Below are 8,500 nucleotides of genomic sequence, written 5' to 3'. Positions count from 1 at the left end.
CGGGGTAGTCCCATATGAGTTGAGGTTGTATACACACACAATATACACACAATTATTTTTTCATTTCACATTATTAATAAGATAGATATTCCTCAGTATCATTTGATTTGAAAAAGAAAATTATACATCTTCGTTTTTCTCATACATATCTGAGCCAATGTGTTTCAATTATTATTAATATTATGAATATACATATATATCAAATAATATACCATATGCTTTAATATTTCGTAAAATATTAAAACAACTTATTTAGCATAGTCTTACAACCCTCAACCATATGTAGTCCAAGCAGCACTCTAAAATTAATTAAAGTACCATAACAGCATGGACTGCGATATGCGTTCAAAATGTCGATGTTCATGTGTCCTGCAGTTCACACGATGACGCACAGTTTGCTGCGTTCTTCATCGACCCATGAGCCGAGTGATCCACCGCTTAGAGTGATTATTAAATTGTTTGTTTATTTCATTACGTCAATAATATTTTTATTGAAAGAAATTAAAAATACACCATTTTACTGGCATATATCAATTCCTTCAATAAAATCTTAACCCAAACGAATGCTGCGAAATGTCTTAGTTAACAATAGTGATTGAATACTGGACTTGACAAAATTTAAAAACTTAAAATTTAAAGTAAACTATCAATTTATGTAAAACGTTAACCTTAAATGCAGGTACAACATTGTACATTTGGGATGTTGCTTTAACCAATGTATGCCCAAACCAACAATGGCCAATACATTACGCAACGCCTGTATATTATGGTACATATACACGTAGATAAATAACGATATACAAAAATCATTGAATAGGGATTCCCGGAGAGAAGGAAAATAACCCAATCTTCATTCGTTGAATTCAAAATATTAACTGATTTTATTTCAAGAATTGTTGTGTATATAAATGAATTCTTAGACTCTAGGCAACAATTGTTCTTAAAAATACTTATTCTAATGACCCACGCTTTCGGGGTTTGAAAATTGTTTATATTTCATGCTCAGTGTTGGCTACTTGATACCGCGCCACTGTTTCGTTTTGTATATTTCTTGGTGCATCTGATTTGGTGAAGCCATTTCAGATGAACACGATGTTTAATCTTAAACATTCTGCAAAGGGCCGCCAAATGCGACGATTTGGATTCTTTTATTTTTATTAAGTTGTCTTAAACAAATTATTATTATTAATATTATCATTAGTAAGATAATTGTTGTTAGAGAAGCATAAAAGCTACATGTTGGACTGACTTTCTATTCTTTCCTATTCTGCCGTATGGTTTACTAAATTGGCTTCTACTAAATTTTATATTATATTTGGCAAATTACTAATATCGCCCAAATGCTTTATAATTTCTGTTTCGGGATATCTACCCACTCCTGATGTGTATTACTGTGTTGACTTCTAGCCTTTTTATATGGTGTAAACTTTAAAGACCTACTACTTCTACCTTTCGGTTTAAGCCAATGTGGCTTTTGCTCCACTGTTTTGACATTTCGCTGATAGCTGAACTTTGAGCGGTTATTCTGCTTTAATGTTGTCCCTTTATTTTGCAATACCTGTTCTTTTTCTAATACAGACTCGGACAATTTTTTAACGGAATCTTTTTTTACATTATTTTTTAAATTATCTTTATCTATTTCTACCATTGCCATTGGAACATTCCTTTTTTGTATTGGCTCTGGGATATATAATTTTTCTTCCCCAGTTTTTACTTTACCTCCAATGGTAGGTCCTGCCGGGGGCCATAAACTTATTTTTTGAGTTTTGTTGTTGAGTTTGTTTGGCATTGTATTTTTTTTATTTTGAGATTTACTTTTTTTGTTCTCCCAACGTTGCTTAAAACCTGTGACATCTATTGTTGTTGCCACTACAGATTTATTCTGATTTGATTCGGTGCATCCCGAGACGATCCAAACAAATTGAGTATTTTGACCTAGCAGGCCATCAATCTTTCTAATTCCCCCTTTTAAGATGTGGGTATAAACGTTTACCCCCATTATTATATCAACCTTACCAGGTTTATTAAAAGAAGGATCAGCTAGCACGTAAGTTTGCCATTTTGACATATCCACGTTTGCTATTTTTAATGGAACAGCTTTCGTTAACTTTGGCAACACAATTGCCTCTACCTTAAGATGCCTTTTCCAGGGATTTCGCGTCTTTACATCTATTTTTACCTTATATTTTGATTTTTTGGCTTTAATTGAGGACAGGCCACTTATTTCTGTATTTTGTTTAATTTTAAGTAATTTTAATATTTGAGCGGCCTCTTCGGACAAAATGGTGCTCTGTGAACCACAATCAATAAGGGCTCTTAGAGTCTTATATCCCCCATTTACATTTTTTACTTGTATTACAGATGTGGCCAACAGTGTTGGTTGTGCCGTTACACAAGTATTAATACTCTCCTGTTTTTCTTCAAATTGGAGTAAGGTATGGTGTCCCTTACTGCACAATGAACAGACCATTTCATTAGTGGTTCAAGCATCTTGTGCACAGGTGTACTTTTTTAGCTGTTTCATACCTTTCCGTAGGTGTCAATCCTTTAAACTTATAGCACTTATACGCTTTATGCCCGGCAATTTTGCAAATCGGACATTTAGCTTCGAGTTCCGCATAATTTAAAACAGTTTGTAGCGGTTTTTTCTCTTCTTCGCTCATGGCACTTAACGAGCAATATCTTTGCTCCAAGTATTCCATGACATCAGATAGCTTTTGAATTTCCCTTGTTTTTCTAATTTGGCTCTCATACAATTATAGAGCCTCTCTATATATGTGTTGAGCGAATATTACGTCAACTTCATCGGATAAATTTGCTTTAATTTAATTAAGTGTATTGACTCATTAATTATGTCAATCACATCCCTAACATTTTTCGCGGATTCATTGTTGATCATCGGTAAATCAACGATCCGACTTAATTGTTCGGAAAATACCCTCCGATTGTTTTCATAGCGCTTGGTTAAGAGTTCCCAAGCGGCACTATAATTGTCAGCTGAACCTGACAGTAAATGAGCCACCATGCTCCTCGCTTCTCCCTTTAATGCGGATTTTAAATAATTGAATTTAAGAGTAAGACTTAAATCTTCTCTATTCTCAATTAATTCTGCAAATAACTCTACAAACAGGTCCCATTCTCTTGGCTCTCCAGAGAATGTGGGTACCTGAATCTTTGGCAACACCGGTAGTTCGCCTCTCACGGTTACATTCTCAATCTTAACATTTTCCATATTGCTCATTTCCATTTCTAGCATTGACAATGCGATATTAAATAAATTCCAAACGTTATAATATATATTTTCATATGAGATGAAAAATTTTAAATGTTGAGTAAATTTTTTTTTGTTTTTATATAAATTATGAAGATTACAGTTGGCACCGCCGTATTCATTTATTAAAGCTAAATACATATTGCATTTTTTTTCTTTTGACCTTTTAATAGGTATAGAAGGAATCTCTTAAAAAATATATATTGCGTCACTAAACAAATGACGATTCATTTAGCTACATTATGACGATCACAGTTGGAACCGCCGTTTTCGTTCTTTTAAGTTATATACATATAACATTATTTTTCCACCTTTCAATATGGACATTATGAAGATGACAGTTGGCACCGCCGTTTTCATTTATTAAAGTTATATACATATAACATTATTTTTCCACCTTTCAATATGGACAGTAGGAATCTCTTTAAGTATATATATTGCGTCACTAAATAAATGACGATTCATTTGGCTACATCATGACGATAACAGTTGGAAACGCCGTATTCGTTGTTTTAACTTATATTTATATATAAGTTTTTTTTTCACCCATTAAAATATGAAGAGTAGGAATCTCTTAATGTAAATTCATTGCGTCACTAAAGAAATGACGATACATTTGGCTACCTAAAAAAAAGAGGATAGAAATGAACTTATTATTATATGAAATACTCCCATATAATAAAAGTACATCAGCAATTTAAAAAAAATCGAATCATCAAGCAAAGGATAAGCTTCAGTGGATCGCAGTATGGCAGCTGCTCAACCACTTACAACACCTTGCCTGTTACAAAAGTCGTTTACTTCGTCGTTTGATTCTAGGCTTTGTCATTGTATTAAATAATGTTTTAAAAAGTAACTAGCGCGGCACCATGTGATCGAAGATTCTCCCAATTTACTATGTTACAAATAACATTGGCATCACATCCATTGTCGTTTATAAAATAAACTTTTAATGGTTTAGAAGCCATACAATGCAAATTGCCCCTTATTCATCATTACAGTCCAGCACGGATACGACCTTAGAGGCGTTCAGGCATAATCCAACGGACGTAGCGTCATACCACTGTTCACTCGAACAAGTATTGTGCCATTGGTCCGTACCTGGGGTTCCTCTCGTACTACGCAGGAATGCTGTCGCAACAACGTTTTGTCATTAGTAGGGTAAAACTAACCTGTCTCACGACGGTCTAAACCTAGCTCACGTTCCCTTGCATGGATGAACAATCCAACGCTTGGTGAATTTTGCTTCACAATGATAGGAAGAGCCGACATCGAAGGATCAAAAAGCGACGTCGCTATGAACGCTTGGCCGCCACAAGCCAGTTATCCCTATGGTAACTTTTCTGACACCTCTTGTTAAAAACTTTTAAAACCAAAAGGATCGATAGGCCGAGCTTTTGCTGTCCCTGTGTGTACTGAACACCGAGATCAAGTCAGCATTTGCCCTTTTGCTCTATGTGCGGTTTCTGTCCGCACTGAGCTGGACTTGAGACACCTCCGTTATTATTTGAGAGATGTACCGCCCCAGTCAAACTCCCTACCTGGCAATGTCCTTGAATTGGATCATACCTGAATAATTGGAGTTATACCAAATATTTCAAATTAAAAATACATAAATGCACTCTCTCATTAAAGAATTTGTTTGCGATTATATACCAAACTCGTGATACTTTGATCAAGAAGCTTGCATCAAAACCCAATACCATAAGATATAATAAATATATCCGTATAATGGATAGGAAATGATACAAGTTCCATGTAATCAAGTAAGTAAGGAAACAATAAGAGTAGTGGTATTTCATTGGCGATATCAAACACGAGGAATAATATCTCCTACTTATTCTACACCTCTTATGTCTCCTTACACTGCCAGGTAAGAGTCAAGCTCAAAAGGGTCTTCTTTCCCCGCTAATTATTCCAAGCCCGTTCACTTGGCTGTGGTTTTGCTAGATAGTAGATAGGGACAGTAGGAATCTCGTTAATCCATTCATGCGCGTCACTAATTAGATGACGAGGCATTTGGTAATTTTTTTTTTTTCTTTTTTTGATCGCCGAGGTAGGAAATCTTCTAAAAGATACGAGCAACCAACTACTGGACAATCTCATATGCACGATTCGCTGCATCATCGGGACAATGAAGTCCCAAAGCGCCTACGTACTAAAACCACCTCTTTTTGACAATGCGATGTTTGTACCTTTTTAGATGGAATGCCAAGGTAGCACAATGCCAAGGTTAGTACATCTAGCTTCGAGTATACCCAGCACAATACATGAAATATTTGAGGGACGTCACTCGGCCATTTACTGCTCTGACGCTGATGAGTTTGGTATCTTCAGCGATGAGGAGATCTTTTGCAATCAATCGTTTTACCGGCTGACCACTCCAGATTCCTCTCCAGTTGAGTGTAACGGAATTAAACTCGATTAAAAGAGTCATAGTTACTTCCGCTGTTGACCCGCGCTTACTTGAATTTCTTCACTTTGACATTCAGAGCACTGGGCAGAAATCACATTGTGTAAACACCCGCTAGGGCCATCACAATGCTTTGTTTTAATTAGACAGTCGGATTCCCCAAGTCCGTGCCAGTTCTGAATTGATTGTTAATTGATAATCGTTATAATTTAAAAGAACTAATTAAAAATTAGTATTCTTAAAAATTTTAGCAAGAAAGTTCCACAATTGGCTACGTAACTAACTATCCGGGGAACAGATAACTATCATAAATGATAAAAACTCTATTTACCCAGAACGAGCACATAAACCATGTTATTGTTTTCCAATCAAGCCCGACTATCTCAATCTTCAAAGCCAATCCTTATCCCGAAGTTACGGATCTAATTTGCCGACTTCCCTTACCTACTTTATTTTATCGACTAGAGACTCTTCACCTTGGAGACCAGCTGCGGATATTGGTACGGCCTGTTGAGAAGTTTGCGTATCCCCACCATCAATTTTCAAGGTCCGAGGAGAAAATATCGACACAAGAGTATATGTCATACTCTTCTAGCCCATCTCCCATATCTCTCTGCGAAAGACTTCCATGGTAGTACGGCTATAAAACAGAAAAGAAAACTCTTCCGATACCTCTCGACGGCTTCTTTATGGTCGTTCCTGTTGCCAGGATGAGCACGAGGCCCATATTTAATAACAAACGGAGACTCAACAGGTTACGGAATTGGAACCGCATTCCCTTTCGTTCAAAATTATTCAAGCGTTTTATTATTTATTATTTCATTTGACATTTTTAAAACTTGAAAATTTTCGACTTTCGCCTTGAACTTAGGACCGACTAACTCGTGATCAACCACTGTTCACACTAAACCCTTCTCCACTTCAGTCCTCCAAGGTCTCATTCGATTATTTGTTACTACCACCAAGATCTGTACCAATAGCGGCTCCATGCAGGCTTACGCCAAACACTTCTAAGCACACCATTGTACCTTCCTACTGACTAAAGTTTCAAAATTTATTATAAATAATATAAATCATCCACTTTAGCGGTAATGTATAGGTATACAACTTAAGCGCCATCCATTTTAAGGGCTAGTTGCTTCGGCAGGTGAGTTGTTACACACTCCTTAGCGGATTTCGACTTCCATGATCACCGTCCTGCTGTTTTAAGCAACCAACGCCTTTCATGGTTTTTGTATGAGTTGTTAATTTGGGCACCGTAACATTACGTTTGGTTCATCCCACAGCGCCAGTTCTGCTTACCAAAAGTCGCCCACTGGGCACAAGTTAAGGTTCTTACCCATTTAAAGTTTGAGAACAGGTTAAGTTCGTTTCGACACTAAGGCCTCTAATCATTCGCTTTACCGATAAGATTATTTTATATAACATTTAAATGCACCAGCTATCCTGAGGGAAACTTCGGAAGGAACCAGCTACTAGATGGTTCGATTGGTCTTTCGCCCCTATATTCAATTCTGACAATCGATTTGCACGTCAGAACTGTTTTGGTCCTCCATCAGGGTTTCCCCTGACTTCAACCTGATCAAGTATAGTTCACCATCTTTCGGGTCACAGCATATATGCTCAAGGTACGTTCCAGTTAGAGGTATAAATAATATAAATATCATTATACATAACTATATAGAACGCCCCGGGATTGTATGAATTATCTATAAATAGTTAAAAAACTAATCCCATTATTAGTCAAGTTAATTATGCTATTAGGTTTATATCCCAATAACTTGCACATATGTTAGACTCCTTGGTCCGTGTTTCAAGACGGGTCCCGAAGGTATCCTGAATCTTTCGCATTGTTAATCATACAAGTGCATATAATAAACACAGAAAATCAATGATAATCATGCTATTATATAATTCCGAAAAATTAACGCAATGTATTCATATAAATCTTTATCTTTATCAAATTAATGACATTTATTCTATGTTAAAATGCAAGTGCACTCCTCAGTAGATGAGTTGTCTAAGTGGCCCAGTCATTTAGGTTGATAGTTTATAACTATATCCTATACTTTAATAATAATAATAATAATAAAATGCAAGCAAAATAATTTAAATAAACTATAAGTCATATTTTATGATAAATTTGGTTTATGTTAATAGATTACAATGTCCTTATATGGAAAAAATGCACACTATTATTATAATATTATTAAAATATTAAAACTCTAATGATGAATTTTCCATAATGGATATTCAGTTTCACGTACTATTTAACTCTCTATTCAGAGTTCTTTTCAACTTTCCCTCGCGGTACTTGTTTACTATCGGTCTCATGGTTATATTTAGTTTTAGATGGAGTTTACCACCCACTTAGTGCTGCACCATCAAGCAACACGACTCTTTGGAAACACCATCTAGTAATCATTAACGTTATATGGGCCTGGCACCCTCTATGGGTAAATGGCCTCATTTAAGAAGGACTTAAATCGTTAATTTCTCATACTAGAATATTGATGCTCCATACACTGCATCTCACATTTGCCATAAAGACAAAGTGACTTAGTGCTGAACTATTTTCTTTTCGCTCGCCGCTACTAAGAAAATCCTTGTTAGTTTCTTTTCCTCCCCTAATTAATATGCTTAAATTCACGGGGTAGTCCCATATGAGTTGAGGTTGTATACACACACAATATACACACAATTATTTTTTCATTTCACATTATTAATAAGATAGACATTCCTCAGTATCATTTGATTTGAAAAAGAAAATTATACATCTTCGTTTTTCTCATTTCAATTATTATTAATATTATGAA

The 8,500-nt window shown here is 35.6% G+C and overlaps 1 non-coding gene and 1 pseudogene across 1 annotated transcript; both read right to left on the bottom strand.

The window, feature by feature from the left end:
* Positions 1–266: 266 nt before the first annotated feature.
* On the bottom strand, positions 267–446 carry LOC6646837. Its single transcript, XR_006955295.1, has one exon. It is a non-coding gene; the product is annotated as a 5.8S ribosomal RNA (ribosomal RNA).
* A 3,531-nt stretch (positions 447–3,977) lies between these two features.
* LOC124461890 lies at positions 3,978–8,361 on the bottom strand (annotated as a pseudogene).
* Positions 8,362–8,500: the final 139 nt, after the last annotated feature.

This window comes from Drosophila willistoni, unplaced genomic scaffold, assembly GCF_018902025.1.
Source record: "Drosophila willistoni isolate 14030-0811.24 unplaced genomic scaffold, UCI_dwil_1.1 Seg714, whole genome shotgun sequence".
In the NCBI taxonomy this organism is placed as follows: domain Eukaryota; kingdom Metazoa; phylum Arthropoda; class Insecta; order Diptera; family Drosophilidae; genus Drosophila; species Drosophila willistoni.
This window is presented reverse-complemented; position numbering and strand designations above follow the sequence as displayed.